General features: G+C 45.4%; 1 long non-coding RNA gene across 1 annotated transcript; it reads left to right on the top strand.

The window, feature by feature from the left end:
• Nucleotides 1-208: 208 nt before the first annotated feature.
• LOC117502561 lies at nucleotides 209-8,538 on the top strand. The gene is made up of 3 exons (XR_004558356.1): nucleotides 209-347; nucleotides 4,823-4,825; nucleotides 8,527-8,538. It is a non-coding gene; the product is annotated as an uncharacterized LOC117502561 (long non-coding RNA).
• Nucleotides 8,539-8,842: the final 304 nt, after the last annotated feature.

The following is an 8,842-nucleotide window of genomic DNA, read 5'->3' as shown; positions in this document are numbered from 1 at the left end:
TACCCCCTATTTTCCTATTTTTGTTTATATAATCTTGTTTATTTTCTGTTTTCTGTCATTCATCCTGCTACAGTTATACATTCTAGACCTGTGTTGTCGGGCATTACAGAAATGGAGCAGTAACCCTACCATGACACTAGGGGGAGTAGCTAGTTAGGTAAGCGCGGCTTCCACTTCTGTTGCAAGTGCTGAAGAAGTGCTTCGGGTGGCAGAGTTGGAAGCAGGACAGAACTGCTCATTTTTGTAAGACAATATAAATGTCCATGTTTTACAGAACCCACGAGTAAACAACTCCAATCATAACACACTTGATGTCATCATTCATGTGTGCAACATATGTGGTGCAGGTTATTATTTCTTTGTGTTCGGGCCTGCAGTTCCTCGGAGGCTGTAAACCAAGCCCGCGGCGGAGCCAGATTCCCAGCCCAGCCCTCGTCGCGTCTGAGACCCAGTTCAGTCTGCAGCAGCACCGGAATTCACCAAACAGGCCCACGAGCACACGAGAAGTGTGGAACCATCACCGCGGAGCCATCGCCGTGGATTCACCGAGGCCTCGAGCCGCCAGCGCCTTCTTCAGACTTAATGGGTCCGAAGAAGGCACTGACGGCGGAGGAGGGCGATGACATCAAGAAGTCTCTGGACTTTTTGTCTGAGGAAATTTCTGTTGTAGAAATGCAACAGAAATCCATCATGGACCTGGTGGAGGAGGTAAAGGCTCTCCGGATCCAGAACGCTGAGGACTGGCGTCTGGTGCACCTGGAGAACCGTGTCGCGGAGTTAGAACAATACACCAGGATGAATGACGTCATTATCACTGGGCTCCGTATCAAACCCCGGTCATACGCACGGGTGATGACCGATGACAGCGGGGGGGGGGCCAGTGAGCAGGATGTCAGCTCTGTGGAACAGGTGGCTGACGTCCTACAATCCAAAGGAATTGAAATGGATTTCAATAATACTGAAGCGTGCCACCCTCTGCCCCGGAGCGATGACAGCGATAAATGAGCTGTTATCATGAAGTTCATCAACAGAAAACATAAAATCGCACTGTTAAAACAAGGATTTAATTTACTGGACTTGGAGCATGATATAGATCTGGACAATAATTTTTTCTCAAACATCAATGACAGCTGTTGCTGTTATATGGCTGGGGGGGGCCTGGCTGCCGGTTTGTTTGTCTGTTTGTTTTCCTCCCAGGTGGCGTGCATTTGGGACTGAGTGGCTGTGTTGCTGAGGCTGTCAGGACCTCACCCTGATCACCTGCGACTCGTCAGGACTCACAGCTGAGGTTGCATCTGGTGGATTGGAGCATGTTGGCATTTAAGACTGGAGTGCACAGTGTGTATTTGCCAGAGACTCGACCTTGTGACCAGACGGGTGAGATCGTCGTCTCGGGAGCCATCTCATCAGCAGCGGATGCTGAGAAACGTCCAGGTTTGATGCACAGTCTGTGAAAGAGGAGGGGGTGAGGTCTCACGCTCGTCAGCACACTTCCTGAGGTACGTTAGATTTTGTGACTAACAGTTATACAGTCAGTAAATGTGGTGTCCCTCACACCTTATTGTATTGAGCTGTTTGTTAGTCATGTATCAGCTTCCACTGCGGTGGAGTTTTGTGAACTGGATGTTCCATGCCTGCAGGTTGGAAGCTGATCAGCAATCAAGCCAGGAAGTGTTTGCTGTTTGTACACCTTTAAGTGTTCTGTGTGTAGAGTGTGGACTCACATAATGGTTCCTTCTTTCACAGACTCGGTTGTTGCGGCCACCTGGGGGGTGTCGGCGGGGTCCTTGGGTCCGAAACAGCTTCTGGCTCCGGACCGTTAGCGCTGCTGGGAGCGCACCACGCCAGACCGCACCTTTCTGTATTATCACTGTTATGTATTAAATTCAGTTAGCCTTTGTACCGTGCTCTGCTTATTTCATACTGGGTCCTTCAAACGCTGGTCGGTTCTCCGAGCTGCGTCCGACACATAACAGTAGTCTCTGGCCAAACATCACGGACCCAGCGTTAGCAGAGACGGTAACGCGCCGGGAAGGCGGCAGCAGACGTTCAGTGGTTATCCGGATCAGTTGCGGGGCTCTCCGCCCGGAAGGTGCGTGTTTGAGACCCATTACTGGATACTAATTGTGCTCTCTTGCAGCCGTGTTCCTGTGTTGTGCCTCATCCGTGGATCGTGGTGGAGTGTGACTGGCGACGGCTTCGCGTCACACTCCGACCGGATGGGAGGTGTCAACGGGAGCTGCAAGAGTGCGTTTGTAATGGGTTCACGCGCACGGCGGAGCTCTGTTAGCACGGGTCGCTGGGCTTCCTGTGTTACAGTCATAGCCCGTTTCCCCGGAGAAAGGTAACTACTGCGTCTGTTGTATTAGCTCCGGCGTTATGTTAGTGAGCACATTTTGGTTGTGTGTTGCACTCAGCTGCGCACACAAAAGCAGCTCGTTTGTTTTTTTCTGTCGCCCAAGGGGTTTTTTTTCATTTTTAGCACTCTGGTTCCCCCTTGTGGTGACTGAATCACGGTACCGTCAAGCTCTGGAGTAGGAACAGGTGTGTTCCATTTGGTTGAGCTTGACGGTATAACTCACTGATTTGTTTTGTGTTAGTTCATTTGTGTGGGTGTTTTTTGAGTTGGTTTTTGTGTGGGCTTTTCTTTTTTGTTGTCCACTATTTGTCTGGGGGTGGTGGACCCTGTAGCCTTTGCTAACCAAGAACAAAAAAAAAAAGAAAAAAAAAAAGAAAAACGGGGACCCAAACAACTTGTGGTTGGTCTGTTTTTTTTTCTTTTGTGTTCTTTTTGTTTCACATCCCCAGGGTTAGATGGAGCGGTCCCCTGGGGGGTGATGGGGTGGTATTTGGGTTGTTTTTTCTCTTTGTTTTTTGTTGTGCCCTCTCTTCTCCTCTGACTCCAGCCAGGTGTGCCGTAGTGTCGGCATTGCTGGAGGGGTGCAGTTAGGTTGTGCTGGGCGTTTCCCAGGTGGCCTCTGCACCCGGGAGGGGAGGGGGGGGGGGGGTGGTTGGGTTTTTTTTTTGTTTTCCCTCCCCCAGTTTCCGCCCTCAGGGTTTGACTGTGGTGTCCTCTGGGGGGGAAAAGGCGTTGGGTCCATCTAGCCGTGGACGGCCGGGGCTGGGTCCATTGGTCGTGAGGGGAGGGCGTCTCCTGGGGTTGACGAGTGGTCCCTCTGGGGGGCGCTGGTAGTCCCCGTGGGTGACGGTGGATCCCAGAGGGACCCTCGGCCGTGGTTATTACTCCTGGAGCTGGCGGGTGGCCCTCTGGGGGGTGTTGGTCCCTGCGTGTCGTTTGGGGGGGAGGAGGGGGGTATTTTGGCATTTTTGTTTGTGAGTTTACATGTGGGTTGTTTTTCTTTTTCTCCCTTCCCTGGGGTTTGATGGGACGGTCCCCTGGGGCGGGGGGGGGGGGTGTTTTGGTTGTTTTGTGTTATGACTAATCACTCATGTTGGTTAAAGGCTGACCGCACAGGTGTAGGAACTCCTGGCCACACCTGTGCTGAGACTGTCAAACAAGGGCAAAGATGCAGCCAGTTCAACCAGTCTGTTGGAGGACGAACGCAGACGCGGTTTCCAGCCATGGTCCCTGGAGGGGGGTGTTTCTCCTGGGCCAGGTGTGTGTGGTCGCCGGGAGGCTTCCCGTGAGGGTGGGGTACTGTTATATGGCTGGGGGGGGCCTGGCTGCCGGTTTGTTTGTCTGTTTGTTTTCCTCCCAGGTGGCGTGCATTTGGGACTGAGTGGCTGTGTTGCTGAGGCTGTCAGGACCTCACCCTGATCACCTGCGACTCGTCAGGACTCACAGCTGAGGTGCATCTGGATGGATTGGAGCATGTTGGCATTTAAGACTGGAGTGCACAGTGTGTATTTGCCAGAGACTCGACCTTGTGACCAGACGGGTGAGATCGTCGTCTCGGGAGCCATCTCATCAGCAGCGGATGCTGAGAAACGTCCAGGTTTGATGCACAGTCTGTGAAAGAGGAGGGGGTGAGGTCTCACGCTCGTCAGCACACTTCCTGAGGTACGTTAGATTTTGTGACTAACAGTTATACAGTCAGTAAATGTGGTGTCCCTCACACCTTATTGTATTGAGCTGTTTGTTAGTCATGTATCAGCTTCCACTGCGGTGGAGTTTTGTGAACTGGATGTTCCATGCCTGCAGGTTGGAAGCTGATCAGCAATCAAGCCAGGAAGTGTTTGCTGTTTGTACACCTTTAAGTGTTCTGTGTGTAGAGTGTGGACTCACATAATGGTTCCTTCTTTCACAGACTCGGTTGTTGCGGCCACCTGGGGGGTGTCGGCGGGGTCCTTGGGTCCGAAACAGCTTCTGGCTCCGGACCGTTAGCGCTGCTGGGAGCGCACCACGCCAGACCGCACCTTTCTGTATTATCACTGTTATGTATTAATTCAGTTAGCCTTTGTACCGTGCTCTGCTTATTTCATACTGGGTCCTTCAAACGCTGGTCGGTTCTCCGAGCTGCGTCCGACACATAACATGTTGCTATACACAGATGAACAGTTCAATCAGACCATTAAAACAGATAATAAATTATCAATAATTCATTTCACAGCAGAAGTCTGTATGCAAACTTTAATAACATCAAGTATATTTAAATCAAGTTAAAAAAACGTTCAATATAATTGCTATATCAGAAACGTGGATCAACACAGATAAAGGAATGGATTTTTGAACTGGCTGAATATGAATTTAACTGTGTAAACAGAAAGAATAAGAGTGGAGGAGGAGTGGCTGTGTATGTGAATAAGAACATGGATTATAAAGTAGTAGAAAATATGACAGTTGTGATTGATAACTTATTAGAATGTATAACTATTGAAATATGTGAAGGAAAAAATAAAAATGTAATAGTCAGCTGTATATATAGAGCACCAGGGTCTAGTATTGAAGCATTCACTGACCTGGATGGGAGAATGTCCTCAAAAACCAATCAAAAAGTTGTCTTCATTTGTGGTGATTTAAATATTGATCTGCTTAATCCAAACAGGCATAAAATAACAGATGAATTTATCAATACAATGTACAGCATGAGTTTATATCCAAAAATCACTAGGCCAAGTAGAATTACATCCCATTGTGCCACCTTAATCGATAATATATTCACCAATGATATTGAAAACAATACAGTGAGTGGATTACTAATCAATGACATCAGTGACCGCTTACCAGTTTTCATTGTTTATAATAGAAACCACTGGAGGAATCAGCCAGAGGAAAAACTAAAATACAGTCGAGAGCGAACAGAGGAAAAGATGAATACAGAATACACTGAAGTACGATTTATGGGTGCAAAACTGGGAAGAGGTATACAGTGAAGGTAATGTTGATAGAGCATATGGAGCTTTATAAAAAATATTTACATCACTATATGAAAAAAAACCTGTCCAATAAACAATACAGTAGAAAACAAAAATTCAAAGATCGGCCATGGTTGACGAAAGGATTACAAAATGCATGTAAAAAGAAAAATACTCTATATAAAGAATTCATAAAACTAAGGACTAAGTAGGCAGAAAATAGATATAAGAAATATAAAAATAAGTTAACTAATATTATAAGGGTATGTAGGAAGGAATACTATAGTAAGATATTATAATAACAAAAATAATATCAAAGGAATATGAGATATATTAAATGGCATTATTAAAAATGGTACAAAACAGCAGAGCTATCCTCAATATTTCATTGATAACAATATCAGAAAGGAGAATATGGATGAGGTGGTTAATGGCTTTAATAATTTTTTTTGTAAATGTTGGACCTAACTTGGCAGAAAAGATTCCTGATTCATTGTTATCTGAGGACTGGAATAATAATCTTATAGAGAGGAATCCCTGTTCAATGTTCCTCACAGCAGTGGAAGAAAAAGAAATCATAGATGTTAACAATTGCAAATACAAAACATCTACTGATTTAAATGAAATTGACATGATAGTTGTAAAACAGGTCATTGAAGGGATTTCAGAACCATTAACCTGTATTTGTAATTTGTCATTTCAAACCGGTAAATTTCCCAATGAAATGAAAATAGCCAAAGTTGTACCACTGTATAAGACTGGGAATAGACACCACTTCACAAATTATAGGCCTGTTTCTTTGCTTCCACAATTTTCCAAAATATTAGAAAAATTATTCAACAATAGATTAGATAAATTCATAAACAAACATAAATTACTTATTGACAGTCAATATGGATTTAGAGCAAATAGTTCAACATCACTGGCATTACTAGAATCAGTTGAGATCACAAATGCCATAGATCATTACATTCAGTTGGAATATTCATAGACCTTAAAAAAGATTTCGACACAATCAATCATGATATATTAATCAATAAACTTGAACGGTATGGGATCAGGGGAATAGTGTTGCACTGGGTGAGAAGTTATTTGAGTAACAGAAAACAATTTGTGAAGTTGGGGGAATATACATCATCATGCTTGGACATTGCTTGTGGTGTCCCCACAGGGGTCAGTATTGGGTCCGAAACTCTTTTTACTTTATATAAATGATATTTTTAATGTGTCCAAGATATTAAAATTAGTATTATTTGCAGATGACACAAGTATTTTTTGTTCTGGGGGGGATTTGCAGAAACTACTAAGGAACATCACTACAGAAATGGGAAAGCTGAAAATGTGGTTTGACAGAAATAAATTATCATTAAACGTAAGTAAAACAAAATATGTTATTTGGCAATTGTAATAAAGACATACAAGTACAGTTACAAGTACAGGGGGTGGATATTGAAAGAGTATATGAAACTAAGTTTCTTGGGGTGATAATTGATGATAAAATAAACTGGAAGTTGTTGTGTGTTGCAGGGTGTGGCTGGATATTTTGGTGTTCTTTTCTTTTCTTTGCTCTCCAGGTGGCATGAGAACTGATTTGTCTGTGGAGAAGGTGCTGGCTGAAGAATCCTTCACCCTCATCAACATCATGTGCAGCACCTGTGAATGGTGCTCACATGCAACCTTAAAGACTTTCAGCTGAAGCAGATAATTGGATGGCGTTCTGCATTTAAGTCATGTGTGATTCAAGCAGAACTGCCGGGAACTCGACCTTGTGATGTTCGTTTGTGAGACGCTGAGGACCGCGCCTGGGTTTGACACATCGAGCCCGTGAAGCAAGGAAGGGTGAGGGACACATGCTGTCAGCACACATTAAAGGTGATTAAGTGTTTGACTAATTGTGGATAGTAACTTGGTATTTTGTTACGCAGTATACTTGAATTGTGATGAGAATTGTGCTGCTTGCTTCTCACTGCTGTGGCGTGCGGACAACTGATCCTCCACCTGTTGTGAGAGAGCTGCTCATTTACATAAAGCTTAAAATACAGACCTGCATGTGTTGCTGATAGTGTGTGTCTTTTGAAGGATATTAGTTATAACTGCTGACTTACCTCACCTCTTCTATGCTTCGCAGAGAGTCGGTTTGTCGTGTCCACCTGGGGGGTGTTTGGCAGTGGTAGTGGGTCCAGGAGCGCCGGGCTTCGATCCTTTTGGGCGCTGGAGAGCGTGCCAGCCTTCACTCCACCAGAGGGACGCTATTTGGTGTTTACACTTTGTTGTGCACTAGCGGGTGAAATAAATATATTGTTTTTGTTATTGGAACCGCTTTCTGGTTATTCTTAGCGCTGGGTTCCGTCTGATGTCAACCCGCGTCGACACATAACAGAAGTCTCATATACGAGGTCTGTCCATAAAGTAACGGTCCTTTTTATTTTTTTCAAAAACTATATGGATTTCATTCATATGTTTTTACGTCAGACATGCTTGAACCCTCGTGCGCATGCGTGAGTTTTTCCACGCCTGTCGGTGACGTCATTCGCCTGTGACCACGCCTTGTGGAAGGAGTGGTCCCACCCCCCCGTCGGATTTTCATTGTCTGGAAATGGCAGAATGAAAAGGACTTTTTTTCCATCAGAATTTTTTCAGAAGCTGATAGAGACTGGCACCTGGAAACCATTCAAAAAATGTATCTGGCTTTCTGTGAAAATTTTACGGGCTTCACAGAGAATAAGGACTTTAACTACAGCTTTAAGGACCTCTTTAAGGATGGTCAGTGTGCCGCGCTCCAAGCTGCAACGTCGCTGCACAAACCATTGGATCATTTCTAAGCTGATGGCTCTGTGGATACGAGACCGTCGTGTGTTCTTTCTCTGGTTATCACAAGAGCTGGACATCAGCCATTTTCCGGCAGATTTCACTTTTAACAAGAGATTTTGTCATGGAAAGCCGCGCGTCAAGACCAATTTGCTGATGAAGCGAGACAAAGGAACACCTCCGTTTCGGAGTGTTAGAGGACAAGTTGGGACATGTCCAGCTCTCCACAAGTTCTCTTATACTCACTCGACTGGTAAGCACTGAAAGCTGAGATAGGCATGTCCAAACTTGTCCTCTAACACTCCGAAACGGAGGTGTTCCTTTGTGTCGCTTCATCAGCGAATCGGTTGTGACGCGCGAAGCCTCTGCGCAGCTTTCCATGACAAAATCTCTTGTTAAAAGTGAAATCTGCCGGAAAATGGCTGATGTCCAGCGCTTGTGATAACCAGAGAAAGAGCACACGACGGTCTTGTATCCACAGAGCCATCAGCTTAGAAATGATCCAGTGGTTTGTGCCGCGACGTCGCAGCTCGGAGCGCGGCGCACCGACCGTCCTTAAAGGGGTCCTTAAAGCTGTAGTTAAAGTCCTTATTCTCTGTGAAGCCCGTAAAATTTTCACCGAAAGCCAGATAAATTTTTCGAATGGTTTCCAGGTGCCAATCTGGAAAAGTCCTTTTCATTCCGCCATTTCCAGACAATGAAAATCCGACGAGGGGGC

The sequence above is a fragment of the Thalassophryne amazonica genome, chromosome 2, assembly GCF_902500255.1.
Source record: "Thalassophryne amazonica chromosome 2, fThaAma1.1, whole genome shotgun sequence".
NCBI classification, from domain to species: Eukaryota; Metazoa; Chordata; class Actinopteri; order Batrachoidiformes; family Batrachoididae; genus Thalassophryne; species Thalassophryne amazonica.
Note: the sequence above shows the minus strand (reverse complement) of the source record. Positions and strands in the feature narration are given on the sequence as shown.